Raw genomic sequence first — 12,422 nt, 5'->3', positions numbered from 1 at the left:
ACAACTGCATGAGCCAGGGTATCAAAAGCACTCACTAGACCATTTGGGGCTACAGAGCTGGTGTCTGTCATGGGATGAGTTTCCAAAACCCGTGCAAATGAAATACAAAGTCATTTCAGAGTGGAGGGAGGCACAACAGCTGGAGGGATTCAAAAAAGCTTCAGGTACAGGGTGTCATGAAATCAGAGCTTTCAGTCAAGAGAGGTCAACCATCTGGCATCTCTCAGGTGCCCAGAGATGACCTTTCATTCAGAATGGTATAACTATGGTGAGCAAGATGGCTCTCTAGTCAGGCAACATTTGTTAAGTGCCTACTATGTGCTGGATCGCAGAATGTGGCACATTTGCTTGTTGATTGACTAACAGACTGGCCAAACAGCATGTCTCCACTGATAAACAGAACATAAAAATTCTATCTTCCCTGAATAGATCACAAGGTCCTGGAGAGCAAGGGTTTTTTCACTTTTGTCTTTGTATTTTCTGTGCTTAGCACAGAGCGTAGTACATGGTTACCGTTTGATGAAGACTTGTGGTCTGACTGAGAAAATGAGGTTAACATTTTAACCTGACTCAAGAATTGACTCTGGGAAGTTCTCTGGGGAGCTGGGCTGTGGAGGAGAACTCAGCAAAGAAGGTGGACTTCTGTGTAGGACCCAGCTGTGGAAAGGGCCTTAGAGATGGTGTAGCCCAGTCCCTTCCTGGTACAGGTCACATAGATAGTAAAGGAGCAAAGCTGGGGATGGATTGGGTTAGATTGCGCTCTCTCTCTCTCTCTCTCTCTCTCTCTCTCTCTCTCTCTCTCTCTCTCTCTCTCTCTCTCTCTCTCTCTCTCTCTCTCTGTCTCCCTTCCCCACCACTCCCCTTTCCTCTTTCCTCTTCTCTCCCCATCTCCTGCCCTCCCCCTTCTCTCTCTTCCTCCTCTCCTCCCTTCTCTCTTTCCCTTTCCTCCTCCTCTTTCTCTCTCTCCTCTCTTGCTACCACCCTCACTTTTTCCCTCTCTGTCCTTCTCTCTCTCTTTCTCTCTCCCTTTCCTTCTTTTCTTCCTCTCCCTCTCTCCTTGACAAACTGTTCCTGCCTACCCTTCCATGCTGATCTGACATTACTCCCTTTTATACACTCTGTGTTCCAACCCAGCTGCCCTATTTGCTCTTCTCAAAATGAGGTCCACCATCTACACCTCTATATTTGCACAGGACATTTTCCCATGCCTCAAACCCATTCACATCTCACCCCTGCCTTTGGCAGCCTTCAAGGCTTGGGTTGGATACCACCCGCGACAGAAAATCTTCAGTGATTCTCTCTAACAGTCAAATGTGTTTCCTTTCCTGACTTAACTCATATTTACTTCTCTCTATGTTTCCCAAACAGAGCACAAGCTCTTGGAGGACAAGGCCTGTTGTCTATTTTGCCTTTTTTTCTGGAGCACAAACCCAGCCAATGGCCTTGCCTATAGTCTGCATCCACTAAAGTTGATTGGATTGGGTTCAAATCTTGACTCTGCTCTTTACTGCTACTTATGTGGTATCAGAAAAATCCCCCTCTCTTCTGGTTCTCAGTTTTCTGATCTGTAACACAAAGGGAGGGAGGTTTGGCTAGATTACGTGTAAGATCCCTTTCAGCTACAAAACTATGAATCTCTGAATTGGCTTTATGGAGTATGGTGATTAAATACAGAATTACTATTATTACTCTATTATATTACTGATGCTGAGACCTTATAAGTACTTATTATACCAATTCCTATCATTTCTGCCTCACTAAAGTTTTATAATCTTGAAAGAATTTATTTTGTCCAATTTCCTAAAGAAAAGTGTCAGGTTCATAACAAAGTCTTAGCAAAGTAGTGAATTCATAACTTAGGGAAGATATGAATAAAACACATGAGGTTGATACAACTAATGGTCCCATGTCAAGTGTTTCAGGTAAGACTCTATAAAGTGGACTTTGGACAGTATCACAGACAATGGGATGAACTCGAAATGTCATCCTTAGAAGTTCCCAGCATCAATGAACCAAGCAGACTATTGGGGAAAAGGCCATAATTATCTTTCACATAAACTAAACATCAGGGTCCTTCAGGTTAGCCTAACATCCTTTGAGAAATCTTTATCTTCGTTTAGAGTCTAGTAAAAGTAATTGGTAAATCTAAATGTGATTCTGATTCTAAGTCTAGCTAAGTGTGTGATCACAGGAAAATCAATGAACACTTACTAGCTATGTGACCCTGGGCAAGTCACTTAACCCCAACTGCCTCAAAAACAAGTCACAACTTTTCTGGACCTCAGTCCACAAAATAATGGGGTTAGGAAGTTAATAATATAAGAAGGTACTGGATAGCTATACGGCATGGTGTTCTTAACCTGGGGTTCATGAACCTCTTTATTTGGTTTTTTAACAAGTGTTTTTAGGTAGCTAGGTGGTTCAGAGGATAGGGCATGGGACCTTCAGTCGAGAAGACATGTGCTGAGTGACCAGGGACAAGTCTCAACCTTTGTTTGCCTTATTCCCCTCATCTGTAAAACGGAGTTACTCATAGAATCTGCTTCCAGGGTTGTTGTGGGCATAAAATGATATAGCATTTACAAAGCACCCACCATACAAATCCTAGCTACTGAAATATTTTGATAACATTTCATGTGACAGCTAGAGTCCTTTGTCATCACGTTCATTTTGTTTGATGCATTTCAAAGCATGATTGTCAGAAAGGGTCCTCTGAGGGCTTCCCCAGACTGGTATCTTTTTAGTTCCATGACGATACAGAGATAAGTCATTTAATCCTTTGGCTACATGTCCTCAGATGAACACAAGGCGATTAAGGGAGATGGTTATTTTTAATGTTGTAGCTTTAAAATTCTAGAGATGGCTAATTTTGTACAGCACTTTGACAATTGCTCAGTATCACTTTTTATGCTCAAAATTCAGCCTAAACACTGTGAGACAGATGTGCCTGGAATTATCCTCCTCATTTTTACCACAGAGGAAACTAGGGCTGTGAGGGTTCAAGTCAGAGTCACACAGCAAGCTGGTGTCAGGGATAGGATTCACACTCGAGTCTCTCCTACAGGAGACCATGTCTCACCAGCTAGATCTAGGTTGGAGTCTAGCTTCTATTGCAGACTCAATGCATGTCCTTACCTTTTCTAAACACATAGATTCATTCAGTTTCTTCATCAATAAAATAAGATCTTGACATACAAACCAGTCATAAGGACCCTGGGCTGAATCAGAAGGCCCAGGTTTGATTCCAGACTCTGACATTTAGCAGCATGGCATACGATAAGTCACCTACCAAGTAAACCTGAATTCTAATGATTTCCCTCTCTCAATCATTTCCAATTTATCCTGTCTCCACACTGTTTGTGTGGCAGCTGTTCAATCGTAACCAATTCTTTGTGACCTCATTTGGGATTTTCTTGGCAGAGATACTGGAGGGGTTTGCCATTTCCTTCTCCAGTTCATTTTACAGATGAGGCAACTGAGGCAAGCAAGATTAAGTGACTTGTCTAGAGTCACACAGCTAGTAAATGTCTGAGGCTGTATTTGAACTTAGGTTTTCCTTACTCCATGCCTGACGCTATGCGCTATGGCGCCACCTAGCAGCCCTATCTTGTTTGTACATAGTTGCTTATATGTTATCTACCTCATTATTAGACTGTGAGTTCTTTGAGAGCAGGGACTATCTTTTGCCTTATCCCCTTCCCTTAGCACAGTAGGCACTTACCAAATGTTTTCTGACTTACTGATTTAAAGCTCCATATAAATGCAAGTTTATTGTTATACCTTTAACTTCTCATAAGATCATAGATTTAAAACCTCTAGGGATCTTGGAAGCCATGGAGCTCAACCCCCTCACTTGACAGATAAGAAAATGAAAGCACAAAAAAATAGAATGACTTGGACAGGGTCATAGAGCTAACAACTGCCTGGATTCAAGTTCAGGTCTTCCTCTACATCTAGATCTCTGTCCACAATACCCCCAGCTGCCACTTCTTTTAGAGTTCCAGACACTTAGAAACCTAGCATCGTGCTAAACACATAGTAAGTCTGAAGTTAATTCTGGTGGAACTACTGGATAGTTGAGATTATAAAACCTTGCTATTTCCACAGAGATATTGAAATAAATACTTAGGAAGTACATTTAGTTCTTAGTAAGAAAGGTGCTCAATAAATGGAAAAATGATTATTTCAGGGCAAAGTCCATTATGCATCTTCCCATAATCACTTATTTATAGACATAGAAGCTTTTAGCAAAGGCAGAAACTTGTATCTTCAATAGCTTATCATGCTGATGAAATATATGACATGAACAACCAATACCAAAGCATAGAACAGGTAATGGTGAGTAAACACCCATGAAAAACTATAGGATCTGTCATGGTCAGCTTGAGGTAGAAGCCATTGTGTGGCCAGAGCAAATCCAAGAAATTGGTAAATCACAAGTTAGATCAGATGATGGCTTCCTGGAAACCTTACTACAGCACAGAGACCCATGGGGAAAACCACTTCACAGAGGAGATAATGTTGACCTAAGATGCACATCATTGGGCAATCTCAGAAAAAAAATGGCAGTCAATCACATGTAGATAGGCAGAGGATATATCAGAATCTGCCATGCTGTCTCTGGGCCAAATTACCCATGGAATTTTTGTGAAGTTTCACAGGATGTGGATCTTGGAGGTGCTCTTATGCCACAGAAAAATAATCAGAGTAAAATGAACTCTCTCAAGTCTCTGGAGATGAACCGAGATAGAGTTAGGAAATACAAATATGACTAAAAGTTGATTGTTTCAAAAACACCTGGCAACAACAACAAAATAGAAATGGGGATCTATTTTATATAAAATCCACCTCTTTAGACAACAGCATAGTAAGGTTCTCTGGGAGACAGTGAGGCTGACCACTTTGTGACACTCTGCCTCACTTAAATACAATTCATCCCATGATGTCATTGGTTCTTTTTGGAAATGAATGACGGAAAACAGTAAGGTTCTAGAAACAATATACTTTGAGACCTTCTCAAAGTGAGCCATTCAAAAGATGCCAGCCTAGATTGTAAATTTACAACCAGAAGGAACCTTGGAGAGGACTAAGTCCAATCCCATCATTTTATAGAAGAGGAAACTGAGGCACAAACCCAGTCCCATCATCTTACAGAAGGAAAAAATTGAAGTACAAAGAGGTTGAATTGTCCCGGGTCACATACTCAGTTAACATCCCAGGCAGGGTCTTGCTAGATCCAAGTCAAGGACTCTATCTACTACACCACAATGCTTCTCATGCAACAAGAGCTGGGGAAAAGAAGGGGAGATACCCTGGGGCTACAAAGAGTGTTATACGAAATGTTAACGACCTAGAGGATGTTGCTGTTCCGCTGTGCAGACCCCGATTTGAGTGTTTATCAGAGGACAGGAGCAAGAGCTGCCCAGGATGAGGATTTTCACCAGTTTTTTCATCCTGGATCTTTTCAGAGGCAACAAAGCATTTTTTAAAAACTATATTTAGCATCTCTATGATATCCAGTTATCTTCTCTAACTAAAACAATTAGCAAACAGTTGGCATTTGTGGGCTTTTGTCTTCTTCTCCTTGTTTGACTCTGATAAGATCGGCCAGACTAATGAGATCATCGCCTCTAACATGTGCACGGTACAAGCGGCTCCCTCCCGTGCCATGTTCCACACGGGCAGTGCTGAAGACACAGGCTTGTTTCGTCCCCGAAATGTGACATCATTCCCAGAAGGACCAGAGTTAGAAGAACGCTCCCACAGCTCCGAAAACAATGACTCACAAGCCGCTGGGCGAAGTGGTTCCCAGAATCATTATCATCAAAATCCCATCCTCCCTATGCTGACATTTCCTAAGCCTCATGGCACAGGCCAGAAGATGAGGAATTCAAGGCTAAAAATCCCTGGGTTTATCCGCTGCCTCTGTGGGCCACAGAACCTACAAGAGTCTTTATTATTATTTTTAAATAGGGAATCATTACTGCCAAGATCAGTGGAGATTACTGTATCAAGAGGCCTTAAGTTTTCCTTCCTACAGATCCCTTCTTTGTAATAAGGAAGAGAAGTCAGTGACTGAGCTTGAGCTAATATATCTAGAGCACTTTCAGGTTTACAAAGTGCTGTATAGATGTTTTCTCATTTGGTGTTCACATTCACTTTGAGATTTATTTTCCCCCATTTTGCAATGGGAAAGCTGAGGATGAGTGAAGTTAAATGACTTGCCTAATGACAGAGATAGTAACCAAAGCAGGATTTGAATTCATATCTCCCTTGATTTGTATTCAAATACAAGAAAGGAGAATTATAAGGAAGGGTCTGAGACCAGATGTGAACTCAAGCCTTCCTGAAATATAGTCCCAGCTCTCTGTGCACTATGGCACCACTGAGCCACCTCCTGTCATCATTCTATTCAGTTCTTGACACCACATTTTACAAAGGATATGGATAGATTTCAGAAATAGTATAGCTTTGGCAGATCACTTAGCCGCTGTTTGCCTTGGTTTCCTCATTTGTAAAATGGGGATAATAATAATACCTACCTCCCAGAGTTCTTGTGAAGATCAAATGAAATATTTGCAAAGTGATTGGCACAATGGCTCTGGGTGCTTAATAAATACGTGTTCCCTTCCTTTCCTTCCCCCTTTCCCACCTCTAAAATCTAGTGATATGGCTATAGACACTCTGCTTTCTTCTCCAGTCTTATTCTTTAGCTACCACCACTGGTGGTTTAGGAAAACATTCTTTGTTTCCCGTCCCCTAGTCTCAGTGGTAGGACTAGAGCTGACTACAACGGGATGTCTCTCCACTTTGCGTCTGCTCCTTCCAGGATGTGCTCATCATTTCTACACTCACCATCCTGCCGCTAATTCAAGCCCTGATTGACTCCTCTCCCCTCTGAATGGAGGTCTGAAGGGTGAAGTATCCCACTCCTCCCAATCCTTCCTTTATAGAAGGCAAAGCCTAGACTCAGCTCACTCCACTTTGCACCTGCTGCTCTGTCTGATTTCAACGCCATGGAACAAGATGCCCCTGCACCGGGAACCACCTGTTGTCCTGCCTCTCCCTTCCTGTCTCTCTTTGTAGATTGTAAGTTCCTTGAGGGAGAGACCACCTTTTTATTCATTGTATCTCTCCGGCACTGGCACACAGTAGGCACTTAATAAATAGGAATTGTATTGAATTGGACATTACCTCCCTAGTCCAGGACCTAATGTCTCTCTCTGCAGCACAAGCTGGCAATGGCTTTTTGGTGGCCGTATCACACAGCTGACTTGTATGTCCTTAGGAACTGGGTATTCCTCATGCCCGTGGGCTGGAGAGTCCTGAATTCAACTTTCTAGAGTCCACATAGCGCCTCAGGCTCTGGAGTTTTCTTCACCTCCTTGTTCAAATTGATGCAGTGACTCACTTCCTCAGGGTCCATTTCCCAAGTAAGAGATGCTCAGAGCCAATGAATCAATCAGTTGAAGTGTTAATGAATTGCCCTTCTCAAATCACAGAATAGCTCAACCCAAATTAAAATTCACATAATCTTCAAAGAGTGACTTTGATGGTGGGCATTTCAGATATGGTGGCAGGAAGGGAAGGAAAATCATGAATAGAGAGATAACCAAAACAGGTTCTTCAGGTCCTGTAAAGGACCCAGACCTCCATATTTTCATTTTCTTTAGATTCATTAGGTCACTAAGTTTCCTCTGTCTTTCCAGTAACTGAGACTTGAGTATGTCATCTCTTTGTGCCTCACCTTTCTCATCAATATGATGGAGATAGTATTCCTTGATCCACCGATCCCAGACATTTACAAACATCTTTGTAAACCTTAACGCTCTTCATAAATGTGAGCTGTGGTTATTCTTTCTTGGATCAAATGGTTTGTTTTGTTTTTTTCCCTTCATGGGTTGTAGCACCCATGTGCTATATGGCAAAGCCCCTAATGGAGCAAGTGAGTGGATGGAATCACTCCTATATGCACTCTTAGAAGTTCATGGAAATAATAAATAGCTGATATTTGCTACTTTTTATGACCCACTCATTAAATCAGAACATTTGTCCCTGTCCCACAGGCTGGGCAGTCTCATAGTCTCCCTACCATAATTGCCTGGTATTCATTCTACATATGTGTGTGGTATTGTAAATAACACACACATATGTGCAATGCAAACAGGCATATACAATATATACATAATATGTGTATGTGTACAGACAACTAATTTTATATTGTACATATGTATGTACTTTTTCTTGTGTGTATATAAAGATTATACACACACATATATACAATGTGAAACACAGACTTATAGATGTACACATAACATATATGTATGCATGCAGACAACAGATTTTATATTGTATATATATAGACCTGTTTGCTTGTGTGTATATACATATGTGTATATATGTGTATGTATACATATACCTGCATGTGTATATATATATACATACATATATATATGTGTGTATGTGTATACATATACACACACATGCACACAATTTTAGGTTTCTTGAAGAGCAGGATCTGTATCACAATGGCCTTTGAATTCTGATGTTTTTAGCACAAGGACTGTGCAGGCACACAGGAAACACTTAAATGCTTGCTGATTGACTGGTTAATTGATTGAAAGGCAGGAGACTCTGATACCCCTAGAAAGCTGACTGTCAAGAAAAGAGAAAGCTAAAGAATGAGAGTCATCATATCTGTATAATATCTAATGCAGGACCTAAAGCCATATGGCAGCCAGCCCAAATGCAGTTGCTAGGCAACCCACATCATCAATACTGACAGTCATCATTCTCCCAAAATGCCCTGGAAAAGTCATGGGAAATAAGAGTAAGAGGAAGGAACTCTCTTGTCAGCACTGGGATCCAAGTTGGCAGCTCTTAATCTATCAGAGGGATGTTCTATCCAATCAGATTCTGGGGTGTGTGTGTGTGTGTGTGTGTGTGTGTGTGTGTGTCTGTCTTTGTGAGTGTTTTGTTTTGGAAAATGTAAGAAGATGCCTTGTGAGGGCAGAACATAATTTTGGCTTGCCGAAATGCAAAAGTTCATTCTTTTCTATGTAGACCTAAGTTGATATACGACATTAGGTAGGAGTGTCATAGAAATCCAGGATATTAACTGCTGGAAAAAATATTAGTGATCATCTATTCTAACCCTTATGTTTTATAGATGAGGAAACAGGCTCAAAGAGAGGAGGGTACTTGGTAGAAATACTGGACTTCTATTGCCATTTCTAGCTCATTTTACAGATGAGGAAACAGAGGCAAACAGGGTGAAGTGACTTGTCCAGGGTTACACAGCTAGTATGTGTCTGAGGCAGTATGTGAACTTGGGTTCTCCTGACTCTAGAGCTGGTGTTCTATGCATTGTACCACCTTGCTGTCTACTGCATCTGCTCTTCTGAAACCTCCACGCATGGTCCTAATTCTTACCCCTTGGCCACATAAAAGTCTATTCTTCTTGAGTCTGACTACCCTCCAAATCTCTGAAGACAGTGACCACGGTCTCATCATGACTCTTCATCTTACTGAGGCCAGAAAGTAGGACAAGGCAGTACTTGAAGGCTCCTGCTTCTGTCTCCTAACTCCCCATGCCTTGTCATTGGGACAGGCACTCCCTCTGCTTGGAAGTGAGCGCCATCACCTTCTAGCTCACTCTTGCTGTAGGGGGCTGCTTGGGGTTCGTATGGAGAGGTGGTTCCATTTATTTATGATTTTCAACAACAGTACTATTTCCTTTCTTGTAGAATGAAGCTTCTGAACTCTGGGGATCTAGCCAAAAACTCCCATCATCCTACTTGATGACACTGCCTTTCAACCAGGAAACAAACAGTAAGTAATCCAATTCAGCAAGCATTTATTAAATATCTACTCTATGTTGATGTCCATAGATGAGGTACATCTACTGTATAGGGCAGCACAGTGTTATGAAGAGAGTCGGGTTCAGATCTTGTTTCAGGCTCTTACCTGAACAAGACTCAGCTTCCCTCCTCCTTTAATGATGATGAATCCCTGCCCCTCTGTGTCAGAGAGGCAGTATGGTACAAAGCATATTATACAGACCCCTGACCTGTCCTAAGTGCTTTTCCTGGCATAGAGAAGCTGGCTGTGTGACCCTGGGCAAGTGACTTAGCCTCAGAGCCAGAAGTAATCTTCTAAGATTATAAACTGCAGAGAAGGTTCTGGCTTGCATTGGTAGAGGGGGTTTAGCAAGAGGAATTCCCCTACACCACTGAAATCATGGGAGAAAAAAAAATGCCAGGTGCAATGCTCAGCTCTGGGGACAAAAAAAAAAGGTTCCTGCCTTCAAGAAGCTTTTATTCCAAATCACCTATCGCATGTAGGTTCTGCATTAGTGTCAGATTTCTCATCCTCACCTTTATTTTTTCCATCATATTTGGAGCAAAAGATACTTCCCACCTCTTTCTTGCTAACTACCTGACTTGGTAGAGTTGAAAGGATCCTTAGAGATGATCTAGTTCAAACTCCTGACATTATAGATCAGGAAATAGAGACCCTGAAAAGTTAAGGGATTTACCCACCATTATACAACTACTAATCAGTTAGAAAGCACCTACTATGTGCTGGACCCTAACCTAGCCACTGGAGATATAACGTAAAAGCAAAACAGTCGCTCTCCTCAAAGATCTTACTAAGAGGCAGAAACAATATTTGTATACTGATTCTTAAGTAAAAGAACAGTGCTTTTTCTGTCACCCCGCACAGTTTCAGAAAGTCTGAATACAAGACCCAGATTCACCTCTGGGAAAAACATCACAAAACTTCTCTTATCCTCAGTTTCCTCATTTATAAAATGGATATAATAGTCCCAACAGAGGCTATGTCTCTAGGCTGTTGAGATTAAGTGAGATAATGCATTTTAAATAGTGAGGTCCTAGGCAAATATTATTTTGTGATTTATTATTATCATTATCAATTATTATTGTTAATATGGCTAATGTTTATATAATGTCTATTGTGTTTCAGACACTGTGCTATCAATTATTATTGTTAATATGGCTAATGTTTATATAATGTCTATTGTGTTTCAGACACTGTGCTAAGTGCTTTACAAATATTAACTCATTGGATTTGAACCAGATTTGATTGGAACGGATTTGAATTTAGGTTGTCCTGACTCCAGGTCTAGTGCCCTATTCACTATGGTGCCACCTAGTGGCCAATGTCAATCATGCGCTCATCATAACACCATGTTGATTATAATTATCATCATATAATATTATCATTAATAATCGATGATAATGACTGTATGCCTATATGAGAGGCAGTATGGCTTTTTGCGTTGGAAGTTGACCTTGGAGTCAGGATGACCAGGGCTCAAGTCCTTTCTCTAACACTTGCTGGCTGTGTGACCCTGGACAAGTGGGTAAACCTCTCTGTGCTAAAGGCAGTTCCCTAGGACCCTCAATTACAAAGAAGGTCATTGAGGCAGCTCTGCACTGGGGGCATGAGGCCATATTCTGATGAAACCCTAAGTCCGATCACCTGGGTACAAACCGTGCGTTAACCATATTCTCCATGTGTTTCTGCCTTAGCAAAATCAGAATGAATGTAGATTCCCCCTGGAGTGGAGGAGGGTTGACAACCTTACAGAATGTTTAACACTAGCTGGAGGATCTCGGGCAAGTCACGCTCCTCTGGGTCTCAGTTTCCCCATTTGTACTATGAGAGGATTGGACTAGATCAGGAGTGAGGCCCCTTTCAGCTCTAACATTCTATATTTCCATGAACATATTTCGTAAAATACAGAGAGAAGAAGAAAAGTCTGAAGCCCCAGGCTGTGGGAATTTCAGGATACCTCTAGTGCCAGATAAAGAAACCGCTATGAGTTGGACTGGCTAGGAGGGTGTTGTCTACTTGCTAGGTGCTCAGCATTGTGGACGACCTTTCCAGGCGGGTCCTGGTGTCCTATCCTGAGTGGTATTGCTAAGAGCATATCTGATGACCCCTGGAAGGTTTGCAGCTTTCTTTTCTCTGTTTTTGTTTTATTCGTCATTGACTCCAGAAATAGGCTGGACCCAGGGGAAAACACTTTCGATGCTTTCTAGCTGTGTGATCTTGAGCATGTCACTTAACTTCTATTTGCCTCAGTTTCCTCATTTGTAAAATAATGGGGTTGGACTCAATGACCTCTGAGGGCTCTTCCAACGCTAGGTCTAAAGTCCTTTCATCTATGAATACAGCTATTCCCTTCTCCAGAGACAATGTTTAAACATTCTTAAATGTTTCAATGGAGTTTTTAAAAGCCGAATTCATACTTACTAGCTGGGTAACCCTGGGAAAGTCACAACCCCAACTGCTTTGAGGGGAAAGAGTTGAATACAAGCATTAATTTGAAGTTTAGATCTTCTGGCTTATCTCTACTAAAACTGGGGGAGCAGAGAAGGCCTGGCAGAGAACCT

At 41.6% G+C, this 12,422-nt stretch overlaps 1 protein-coding gene across 2 annotated transcripts in view; it reads right to left on the bottom strand.

Annotated features, from left to right (window-relative positions):
- Positions 1-12,422, bottom strand: part of ANK3 (ankyrin 3) — a 715,857-nt gene that overhangs the window by 381,376 nt on the left and 322,059 nt on the right. The window lies entirely within an intron of this gene.

The sequence above is a fragment of the Notamacropus eugenii genome, chromosome 1, assembly GCF_028372415.1.
Source record: "Notamacropus eugenii isolate mMacEug1 chromosome 1, mMacEug1.pri_v2, whole genome shotgun sequence".
NCBI classification, from domain to species: Eukaryota; Metazoa; Chordata; class Mammalia; order Diprotodontia; family Macropodidae; genus Notamacropus; species Notamacropus eugenii.
Note: the sequence above shows the minus strand (reverse complement) of the source record. Positions and strands in the feature narration are given on the sequence as shown.